Below are 13086 nucleotides of genomic sequence, written 5' to 3' on the forward strand. Positions count from 1 at the left end.
AACTTCAAAAATTTATCCTTCAAGCGTGGGTCAAGAATAGTTCCAAATGCTAGCACAATACTATAGTTTTTCCAGTATTTGTCAAATTTCATTTTCATATTATCAGACATATCTTTTATCACCTTATCAATACTTTTTTGATGTTTTTCTAAAATGCATTGGACTTTCCACACTTGCATGAAATACAGATTTGCAGTTGGATAAGATGAACCAGAAATCAAATTGGTAATTTCATAAAAAGGTTCTAAAAACTCACAAATCCTTTCCCCCTTTTCCCATTCCTCATCAGATGGACAATATTTATAGCTTCTATCCGCCACCTTATAAAACTCAAAAGCTTTCCTATACTGCAAGGAACTTTCAAGCATCAAATAAGTGCTATTCCATCTAGTAGATACATCAAATCTTAAACCACCGCTAACATTTATCCCTGCATCCTCGACACAATCTCTGAACTTAAGCATCCTTCCATCATATCCTTTAATATGCTTGACACTCTCTCTAATTTTATGGAGGGCTTCACTAGCAACTTTTAAACCCTCTTGGACAATTAAGTTGAGTACATGGGCCGAACATCGGATATGAAAAAATTCACCATCACACATCAAATTGCCTTGCACTCGAAGATGAGTTTTCAAGTGGTCTTGCATGTTATCATTGGCAGATGCGTTATCCAGCGTAATAGTAAATATTTTCTTATCTATTCCCCATTGTTTTAAGCAATCAAATAAAGTAGCTTCCAGTGCAATACCCGTGTGGGGGGCTTCATTCGAAGAAAGTTAAGAAGACAACTAACTAACTTCCAATTTTCATCAACAAAATGAGCAGTCAAACAGATATAACCCTCACTAGTAGATGTTGTCCAAACATCCGATGTTAGACAAATTTTATTTGGAATCCTACCCATGATTTCCTTAAGCTTGATCCTTTCTTTATCATATATTTTTTCAATATATGACACCATGGTATTCCTAGAGGCCATTTCAACACATGGATTCAAATATTTCACCCAAACTCGAATTTTTTCATACTCGACAAAGCTAAAAGGAAGATCATGTGCAATAATGGCTTCTCCAAGTAATTCACGATGTGTGTTTTGGTTGATTGGGGTTAGGCTTGACGATTCCTCTAGACTAAGAAGGCTCAACTGGAAACTTTTACAAATAAAAACATGACGACTTAGATGTGAAGTTCCATAACTTTGACCAGACTTGGGGTTTTTTCCAATGGCAAAATCAGTACTACAAAAATTGCATGCAGCTCTTTCAACTGCATCTTTTCCTTTGCCGATTTTAGTGAAAATAATCCAAAGTGTTGACAATATTTCCTTATGAGTTTCATCTTGACCTTGTGCATACTCACTCGTATCCATTGACTTCATACTATAACAAAAAGAATGTGTGTTATGTCATGGTTATATATTAAGAGTCACATTCCAAAAACTAAAAAAACTATATAAACATAGAGTTAAAATATATTACAATGAATTTTAATATCATTCTATTTACTTGTATACTCCATTTGGTAACTAGTAGAAAGATAAAATGCTGAAATCTGAAACAGCGATAGACACTTATTATACCTCATCATATCCAGTCTCTGTTTAATTAACTGCTTTCAAAACCTCAAATAAAACAGCAATATTGCTGCAGCAGTTTGATATGCTTTTGTGAGCTGGGAACTGAAAAACAGAAAAGCAGGACTAACCTCTATATTAAGGAATATCTTTTTGCTGAGCAAACTCTCAATGTCCTGGAACACAACATAAGCTCATAAGTACATGAGAGTTCCATATAATATTCAGTGCAAATTTAATTACATGTATAGATTTTCATTTCATAACAGAAGAGGCACGCAGCAAGTATTACATACAACAAAAAGAAAATAAATTAACATTTGATTTAAAAATAATAATTAATGATTGGTGTTGAGAGTGCTGACCAGGATAAGCTGTGCTCAAAACATATAAATGACAAGATATTTTTAGAATGCAGATTCTTCAACTACAACACATGGACCAGTCTTACCAAGTAGCTAACTGAATATATCAAATTTATGAAGGTTGTAGAGGGTAAATCTTTAGGTTACATCCTAACCTCCTAAGGTACATAGAACTATTTATCTTGAAAAATCATTTGTGCAGCTTAAAGCTTTTAGATTAGTAGTGGCACATCAATCAAAACTAGACTGGACTAGTCAGTTACATTGGAAAACCTGTAAATTGATCAGATGCCTGGTCTATTCAGACCTAAAAACTGGTTGATGACCAATAGATGAGTCACATCAGTGGTTGATGACCAATAGATGAGTCACAACAGTGGTTGATGACCAATAGATGAGTCACAGAAATGGAACTAGCTTAGGAGGTTTGAATCCTGCAAATAAGATTGGTTTGGAAGGACAGAAAAGAGATTTCAGTATCTTTAAGAAGAAATCCACTCTCAGTAAACAGAATTCTTTGTTACCGAGAAAAACCGAGAAGGAATTGGAGTCTCAGAAGATTAATGTCACTTCTGGTGTGGATGATGATTCTGTTAATGCAAGTGTTCCTGCTGGTAGATACTTTGCTGCTCTTAGAGGACCTGAGTTAGATGAAGTCAAGGTGAGAAATTGCTACCTAAGTTTTAAATTTTTACCTCAAAGTTGCATGAATGCATGCATGTTAGCTAGATATATGCTATATATCTTTCCAAAGACTCGATCACAGTTAAAAATTATGGGATTTTAAAATGATGTTTAAGAGAATAGTTGATCAGATATTTTTATTTTTAAAATAGTTTTTAAATATGTATAAATGATCAATTATAATGTTGTGCATGCATTTGACACAGGACTATGAGGACATCCTTCTCCCGACAGATAAGCAGTGGCTGTTTCTCCTTCGGTTTCCTATAGGATGTTTTGGTATCTGTCTCGGCCTAAGCAGTCAAGCGGTTTTATGGCATAATCTGGCAACAAGTCCTGCCACAAGGTTTCTTCATATTACACCAAATATCAGTTTTCTAATATGGTTGTTAGCCTTAGCAGTGTTGATAGCTGTTTCCATCACCTACATTCTGAAATGCATATTCTACTTTGAAGCAGTTAGAAGAGAGTATTTCCATCCGGTTCGTATCAACTTCTTCTTTTCCCCTTGGGTTGTCTGCATGTTTTTAGCAATCTTTATACCCTCTAAACAATCCCCACAACAAAACCTTCACCTTGCCATTTGGTGCACTTTCATAGCACCTTATTTTCTACTTGAACTCAAAATCTATGGCCAGTGGCTTTCTGGAGGCAAAAGGCGTCTATCTAAGGTTGCAAATCCCTATAACCATCTCTCTGTGTCTGGTAACTTTGTTAGAGCAATTTTAGCTTCAAAAGTGGGTTGGAAAGAACCTGCCAAATTCTTTTGGGCGGTTGGTTTTTCACATTACCTTGTGGTGTTTGTTACACTGTATCAGAGATTGCCAACAAGTGAGGCGTTGCCTAAAGAGCTACATCTTGTGTACTCTATGTTTATTGCAACTCCCTCCGCGGCTTGTCTTGCTTGGCAGAGTATCTATGGAGAGTTTGATGGGATATCCAGAAATTGCTATTTCATCGCGTTGTTTCTCTACATTTCACTTGTTCTTCGGATCAAATTTTTCACTGGTTTTAGGTACAATCTTGTGTCTCTATCAAAATATAATACAACTTTGGTTCAATAATCTAGGTTTAGGTGCTAGGGAATTTAACTTTGTATCTTTTTATGGACAGGTTTTCAGTGGCGTGGTGGGCTTATACCTTTCCCATGACAACTGTTTTAGTGGCAACCATCAAGTACGCAGAGAAGGTTCCTGCCTTCATTAGTAAGAGTCTTGCTCTTGGACTTGCATTTATGTCATCAACTATGGTCTCTGTTCTGTTTGTGTCCACTCTCCTGCATGCTTTCTATTGGCGCACTTTGTTCCCAAATGATCTTGCTATTGCCATAACGAAGAGGAAGCAAGGTGGAGAGAAGAAACCCTTGAAGAAGGCCTATGACATTAAGCGTTGGACAAAGAAAGCTCTGACCAAGAACTCCGAGAACAAGGATAATAGTAAGAATAATGGCTACAACAGTTCATATGATAATAGTAGTGTCATGGTCTATGATGGGTAGCAGCATACTCCTATATTGCCCTTATAATTCTAATGTGGGGCCAATCATGGATTTATATTATCTTGAGCAGATTATGCTTGAGAAACCTATATTTGAATGGTAGTTTGTGTTTTAAATTTTGTTAAAAATGCTCTACTCGGATCAAACAATTTCATATTCATTAAACTGGTCCAATTACTAGGCACTACGCCATTGATATGATTACCCTCCAATCTGATATCAACTAAAGAACCTAAATTTGCAACAGAATGACTCAAAGTACCACTAAGATTAAAACACGGCAAATTAATCATCGAAACTTTACCATCAGAATTGCATTTTAATCAAATTTATATCATGTATAAAGTTGTTGAGGCATTTCCACAAACAGCTTGTGAGTCTACATATTAAGCAGTATTATAAACATGTTGATTCAAATGAGATAAAAAATGAAATTTGATATTAATAAAACTAAAGATTAAAGAGAAATGGAGATAAAAGAGTACCTTTATTTCTGTGATAGAGAAAAGTCGACGGCGGTGTAATTGGTTGACGGTGGCGGAAGCTTTGCACAGAACATGAATGGAGTGATAAACTCAACGTCCAAATTTTGGGAATAAAATAAGGCCCCTCAATGGCACCTAAAAAATTGCATTATATAAAGGGCCTAAAATACATCTCAATGATAAGGGGCTTAATATATTGGGGCTTTAATAGGGCTTAATAATTGGGGCTTTTAAATATAGGGCTTATTTGACAGCTCTACATGCTGCATGGGCGCACATAGGCCCATGAAATCATGGTTTGGAGGTCCAAATTGAAGATCAAATGCTTTTAAGATAGAATGGATTGCAAGGCAACTGAACATTGATGCTTGAAGTAGGATTCATGCCAAATGATATCAGCCTGTTTAAGCCATGCGCAGCCTATGCATTTCAAGTCCAAAATGAATGAATTTGAGCTCTTTGGAAAGGTGAGATCAAGAGGAACAAGTTTGATGTTGAACACTTTTTCTTTTGGAGCTTGGACCTTGGAGAAATTTGAGATGGAACTTTGGAAAAATTTGATATATCAAATATTTTCTAAGTGTCAAGCCATATGTCTCAATATTCCACCTTGCTTAACTTTTTCTATGAGCTTCAAATGAGAAAAGTGTCTTCATCAAAGTTGTAGCTCTCTCAACTACCTTCAAAATAGTTACCAGTTTCATGTCATTTGGATTTGAAATGATAGAGTTATGCATTTTTGAAGTTTGGAAAAATCACTTGATCAATGGTATAGGTCAAAAGTGACCTATAATGTAGCCTCATATCACATGCTCAAAAAAGTTGAATTAGATCCCACTCCAAACATAAAAGTTGAAGTAGGCACATTGAATTTGATTTTTCAACTTAGAAACCTTTCATCTCATAAAAATTGAGCAAGTTATGGCCTTGGGAAGTTAACTTTCAAATTAGGGTTTAGACAAAATGACCTATAATGTTTCAACATAGAAAAGTATTTGCCAAGCAAAACTAGCTCTAGGTCTCAACATGAAAGTTGTTTGGAATGTCATTTAGAGTAAGTTTTCTCTTGGAATAATTTTAATATGGTGAAAATTGTAGGAGATAGGGTCTAGGGAGACCCAGTTTTGATCAGATGAATTTATTTGTCCAACCACCATCAACCAACTTGCTAATTTCCAATTCTCTTGACTTTCTTGGCTCATGGTAGATCATATATGCATAAGATGATGAAATTTGAAGTGTCCTTTGAGAAATTTTGATCAATTGGTGAGATAGATTGTTGGAGAAATTACTCAATATACCTAGTCAAACTAGGGTTTCCAAGGCAAATCACCCTCAAACTCTTGAAGAAAACTTGATCAATAAAACATGTAGAGATCATTGGGACTCATATATGATGTTCATAACCATTATTGAATCAATTCTTGGTTGTGCTCTTTTTCATGAGGGTCTTAAACACTAGATGTGAACTTGATGAATCAAATGAGGTCACGCCCTTCCTACAAAAGAGTTAGACAAATTAAAAGACATATTTTTGGTATTTTGGTTAGTAAATGATAATATACAAGCATGATATAATCACAAAGTACTTGGTGATCTCTCCCAAGACAAACCCAATAAAAGAGGGGTAAGGAGGATGCCAAGACATGATCCCAATGCTAATGCTTATGATGAAATTGCATGAGGGATCTTAGGGTAAAAATTGGGGTCTTACACAAAATAAATATATTTAAAAAATAAAATAAAGTTATAAGAAATAAGCACAATGCACAAGAGGTGCCCATATACTAGATAAAAAGTAAGAAACTCGACAAAAAACACAAAGCCTCAAGCATGGGGCAATAGTCAGAAGCAAAACCACAACTCTACAAAACCACCTCACTACTCTCAGGCTAGTTCTCGAAACAACCAAATACACCATCAAGAGGGTAAATATCAACACGATAGAGATCCACCATCATACACTGAGTTAGGGAAAACACTTGATCCACTATAGATGCGGGTAGAGGACAGGGTTCTAAAGCCAATTCGCGAAGGTGCAAGAGTTCTCCCATACCTACCCAATAATCAATTCAAAGACAAAAATATATTCTTCTCCTCTACTTATTTTGTTGATTATGTGACTCTATTAAAGATAACATAGTTTCAGGCTTTCCAAATATACCATATTACAACATGTCAAACCATAAGGTAACCACCTTTATACTTTACTCTCCCTCCTAAAGAAATGAAAAATTCAAAAAGCAACCTAAGACCTTAGTGAATAACTACCTATCACGCCAACCATATGAAAACCATATACCACACTAACAAGATTATCTCACAAGTAATAAAAATATGAGAAGCAATCTCAACCAGAAACCCATAGACAAGAAATCCTACTAGTGTCTGATAACACCCATCTTCTAAACAGCTTGACACTAAAAGGGAATTTATCTTGCAATAATTGCCAAGAAAATACCAGGTCTTAGACGGAGCATAACTACTCAAAATAAGAGAAATAATATGACTCTAAAATGAAAGAAATGTCATAGAAGAAGTCAGACTCCCGCACTAGACGAGGTAAACAAAGGCCACTAAAAAGTACCACCCCTAGAAGGGTTCCAAATCCACTTTTTTTCTAGAGTAAGGTTAACATCTCTAAGTAAGACATGAAACTCCTCTATATTGGGAAACTCTCTAAGATAGAAGGATTTTTTCCATATAAAGTCCCAAGTAAAGACCCCATTAATAACCTCCTCTATCTCACCCGCCAACCCTTGTGGCTGGAGAGAATTGAAGAACAACAATGATACTTTTACTTTTAAGGGATGCTCTATAACACCCTAACAACCCCAACACAAAATAATACAAATTTAAAACAACTATACACATAGGGTGTCACACAAACACAACATAAACCTGCTCCATAATACGGGTTAGATAAAACAAGTAATAACTTAAACATCTATCATCACATGGGCTCATCGCAGCGGAAAAATAAATCAAATAAAGTAACTTAACAAACGATTAAGTCTCATAACAATTTCTTTTAAACATAAACACTTTGTTATGGAAGAATTCCTTCAACATCAACAACCTCAAAATAATAACAATTAATAAAACATAACGTTCTCCTGTCTAGTGTTATAAATCAGAGCAACTAAATCTAAATATTGCATAAAACGAGAAAAGAAGAATCTCCTCGACGCCATGCTTCAGCTTCTAAGCAGCTTCTCATTAACCAGCTCATTTGTATCCAAAAAGGAGCACATAACCACACAAACAACAAAGGGGTGAGAATAAGCTCAAAATATATAATGGTGCAAAAGTATGCAAGGGTAGCCTAAGAAAACATCAACAATCACATATATCATTCGCACCATTTCTACATAATTCATTCGCATCAATCACGTAAGTATTCTTTATCACCAATATCAACATAATCATTCGAATTACATATGCAAACAATGGATGCAATATACTTAACACCACGACTCTATATGCATTCCCTACCATTATGGATAACACATGTCCATCTCGCTCCTGAATTCCCTCCTTAGAACAGAGCACACAAATTCGCTTCTAACACCTCTAGTAACGCTTAACTGATTCCCATTTGGAACGAGCTACTCGCTCTTGAATCCAAACCATTGGACCATAGCACATCAAAACTAGACGAAAGCATGTACATCATGATGCATGATTTTCAACAACATGCACTATCACCAAAGTTATCACCGTGCAAATTACCACAATTATGTATAACATCATACTCATCATACAACAATTAATTAATTTCTACCATAAATAATAAATAACACTAAGGTAACTCCAAAAAATGGTCAAACGGTAGCCTAATCATAACATAACATAAAAAATTGGAACCAATAACTCAATTCCACACAACTGAGCAAATGACGCTCATTTTGGCAACATGACATGTTACCCATCACAAGGGTATTGCCCGTCACCGCCCACACCATTTCACAAAACATGGCTTGAGGACCATGATGGTCTACCCATCATCGTCTCAAAGGCCATGACGACCTGGTCGTCATTAGGGTGATGCCTGTCACCTTGAACCGGAACACAGAAACTACATTTTTTCCATGGAGTTCAATCGAGAACTCCGATTTTCCCTTCCCATCCCCCAATTTGATCAATAACATTAGGTAAAACAATATTTATCATCAATACATCATCTATCTATCAATTAACATGCATTTTCCTCAATTAATCATTGTTCCTACATGTTTTATTCATCAAAATCACAACAACATAAAAACACCAATTCATATCATCTTCACTAACAAGAACACACAATTTCCATGGGAAATCAGTATGTGAATTTCATATAATACAACATATCATTCATACTATCACACAAATCAATTTACATTCATCAAAAGGGAAAAATTAGGTAAAAACCTAATGGGATTAAGGACTTCCCTCTATCCAATCATGCATTCAATACCATATTTGGAGTAATCCCCATACCATTGATTTTCCAGCAAAAGCACCTTCAAGCTCTAACGATGGAGGTTCTCTTAAGCCCTTGTTATCCTAGCCTCTCATCTTCCAAACTCAATTTTCATGTACTAACCCCAAAACTCTCTACTAACTCCTTTTTTATTATAAACCTAATTCTCTTTAATTAGTAATTCCCATAATTCCCTCATTTATTCTCCTATTTACCAAAATACCATCTTTGACTCTAATTTTATTTTAAGGGTTAAATAAGTTTTTTATCCTCATAAATATTGCGATTTTCATTTTTAATCCCTCTAAGAATTTCTTTCAAGAAATCGTCCCTCCAAATTTTTTTGTCCAACCAATTAGTCCTTGGCGTCAAACACCACTAATGGATGCTTACATGGCAAGACATATGGATTTTTGTTTTGTTTTTTTTTTAATTTTCAGGAATGATAGTGTGTAAAATACCACAATTTAAAGTTTAGCCATTTTCATTTTTACCTTAATTAGTCTTTCTTAAAGCCTTGTTCTTTTTTGTCCGATTCTTTCCCCTTAACTTTGTGTTTTTTCATCTTCTTTGTCCAGCTTCTTCATTCATCTTTCTCAAAGCCTCCTTATTTTTCATCTTCGTTCATCTTGGTCTGTTTCGTTCACTTTCACCCAAGCCTCATTCGTTGTTACCTAACCTAATGTCGTCTTCCTTTATAAAATCACGAGTTCGGAAGTTTTGTGGGTGTCAGGTTCGTAAGGTTTCGTACCAATGCAATAATGGACCTAATAAAGGAATGTTTTTTTATATCTCCTTATTGGAGGAGTGATTATATGTGTAATCTATTCTTATGGGATGAAGACCTTGGAGAAAAATATGGAAATGCATATGGAAGCATTATGAACTCAGAGCTAGAAGTTATGGTATCTATGGGATATATGAAAACCTTGTATGAAGAATCAAGGAAGAAGAACAAGAATTTGAAGACCAAATTGAAAACATAAAAATTTCATGGAAACTTGAATATGTTGAGTTTTGTAATGTATTTTTCAATATTGAGGACCTCCTGAATCATTTTTTATGTCAATCACCACAAAGTTTGTAGGGAAGGTCAAACCATCGACATGAACTAGCACATCTTATACAATACCAAGCGGACGAGTCACTGATGAATCGGTCAAAGCGAGTGTCATGTTGCTTGGTGTGATCTCTCTTATCTCCAATTCCTTAAATTTGCTCAGCGACATGACATTGATGCTCGATCCAAGGTCACATAAAGTACGGGGGATTTTTAACCCACCAACGGTTCAAGTGATGTTGAACTCCCCAAGTTCTTTCATCTTTAGTGGAACTTCCGACGATTCTACCATCTCCTTTTTCTTTGTCATGTTGACATGTCCTTGAGCCAACTTCTACTTTCCACGTCTCAGCAATATCTGCATAAACTTAGAAAACTTGGGAATAAACTCTAAAATTTTATGAAAAGAGATACTTACATGAAGTTGTCCCAAAACTTCTTTAAAATTTTCAAACATTCCATCCTCAACCTCATGGACCAGTTTCTTCTTATTAATGTGATATGGTAATTTTATGTACTTTTGTAAAGGTGGGTTCAATTCATTTAGGATTTTCTCCTTCGATCTCTTCCAAGGAGAGTTTTTGTCTATAAGTTGATCAATGGTGACTCCTCTTTCCTCTTTGTCACCTTGATTTACACTCTCCTTCTTTTCACTCCCACCTTACGTTTTCTGGATTTCATCCTCTTGAACTCTTTTAGCTTTATTCTTTATAGTAACTACTCCAAAATTTGTAACCATAACCTTGCATGTTTAATTTTTAGGATTATTAACAGTGTTACCGGTGAATCATCCACTTGAGCTTGGAAAAGAAGTTATTTGTTTGGATAATTGACCAATCTGAATCTCTAAATTCTTGATTGACGCATCATGGTTTCTGCTCAAAATTTCATGGTTCCTTATTACCTTATCAAAGCTACTTTGAGTAAGTTTAATGAAATTCTGCAAAGTCTCTTCCAACTGTGATGGCTTCCTTTGAAACTGAGCTTGTTGGCTTTGTTGCATACCTTGGTTAGAATTTGAACTCTTATTATTATTCAAATGGAGAATTGGGTGATCTTTCCAACTCGGATTGTATGTGTCGGAATACGGGTTGTTCTTTTGAAAATTAGGAAACAGGACCTCCTCACTTGTGTCTTCAAACGAACACCTTCCATTCACACATTCTCCTCCACAAATATCGCACCTAAGTGCATGTACCTGGCTCAGATTAGCTCTACCTAGGCTTATTTCAGCTAGCTTTTTATTCAACAATTCAATTTGAACTAAAAGAGCAGTATGGATATCAAGAGGTAACATACCTTTAGACGTGCCTACAATTTCAAGCTAGACCGACCTTTCACTTTTTAAGTGGTACTCATTCATACACATATTCTCAATGAGGTCTTTTACTTGTGGTTCATTCATTTGGAGGATAGTACCTCCTATGGAAGAATCCAATAACATGTGAGTTTGACTCTTGAGACCTTTGATGAAGTTTTTCATCTGCTCCATATTATTCATGTTGTGATTTGGGCATCTGCACAACAAAAATTTGAATCTTTCCCAAGCGTCTTAAAGTGACTCAATTTCCTGCTGCTCAAAATTAATAATTTCTGCTCGGTGCTCAGTAAACTGAGTTTTAGTAAAAAAATCTTTCAAGAAAGGCGGAGCAACCAATCTATTCCAAGTCCGAATTGTTCCATTCAGAAGGAAAACCAACCAATCTTTCACCCTTCCAATCAGTGAGAACCCAAACAACCTCAATTTAACATGGTCTTCAGAGACATCAATTGGTTTGCACATTGAAGTTGTTTCATAAAAGCGTGCAAGATGCGCCCATGGGTCTCTAATCGCGTTCTCGTTGAATGGATTTTCCATTGAACCTGAAAGTACATAATTTTTAATATCAAAGTTAGCAGGGTTTGCCGGTACAAAACCACCTAGAAACATGTCCTTCATTAGTTCGTTTACAGCAGTCCCTCCTAGTGAGGGGTTGCGCAGCTGCTATGATGAATTCTTCTTCAGAATCAAAAGAACTTGATGGTTTCTCTTCTTTTGATATTTTGTCATATAGAGTTTCTTCTCTAACTGCTTTTCTGAGAGCACGTGTGGTTCTTTCAAATTCTAGATCCAATGGAATTAATGGTGATCTTGAATTGTGCATACACAAACAGAAAAAATACCTCAGTAGCACTATGATAAACAATAAAATAAAAACTTTAAAAAAAATTGCACATATGTCGCCTTGTTGAAAAATCAACAGTCCCTGGAAACGACACCAAAAACTTGATGACATCTCGGCAAGTGTACTGATAATGTCAAAGTAATAAAAAGATTGAATCCACAGGGACGGTCTCCATGCAAGATAAAATGTGTGCGATTTATACAAACTAGTAAAAAGAGTGAGAGGGGGGTCGAGTTTCACTGCAAAAAGTAAATAAACCAGTAAACAATATTACGAAAGCGGGCAAGTTTTATTCTAGAATCCCATATTCCTCTATTGTTGATGGTTAATTTCATGTATGAATGATCTAATCAATATAACCCTACGGTGAATTAACAAAACTTTTATAGTTGATCTCTAACGAAATCACTAACCATTATTTGGAGCGTAAGTACAACAATTTCCCTAGTTCCAACATATAGACTAATGGCCAATATTCCCTAAGTGCCCAAAATCATATAAAAAGAGTATCTCACATAAAAAAATGTTATGAGCAAGAAGAAATTGAATACTATTATAGATCAATAGGTTCATACAATGATCAAATCAACATAGAATCCAACAATATATAAATAGGTTCATGATAACACAACCTAACCTAGAGGATCTTAGCTACTCATAGTGCAATTAACAATACCACAATTGATAGATACAAATAACATGATAAGTCCCTTGAAGTGATGTCCTCTAATGGCTTCAAATGCTCAAAAATTCTCCACTTCTGCCCTCAAAACTGTGCTTCAATCTCCAAA

At 35.5% G+C, this 13086-nt stretch overlaps 1 pseudogene; it reads left to right on the forward strand.

The window, feature by feature from the left end:
* The first annotated feature begins 2055 nt into the window (after positions 1 to 2055).
* Positions 2056 to 4123, forward strand: LOC127094995 (guard cell S-type anion channel SLAC1-like; annotated as a pseudogene).
* Positions 4124 to 13086: the final 8963 nt, after the last annotated feature.

Source organism: Lathyrus oleraceus, chromosome 6 (assembly GCF_024323335.1).
Source record: "Lathyrus oleraceus cultivar Zhongwan6 chromosome 6, CAAS_Psat_ZW6_1.0, whole genome shotgun sequence".
Taxonomy (NCBI): Eukaryota; Viridiplantae; Streptophyta; class Magnoliopsida; order Fabales; family Fabaceae; genus Lathyrus; species Lathyrus oleraceus.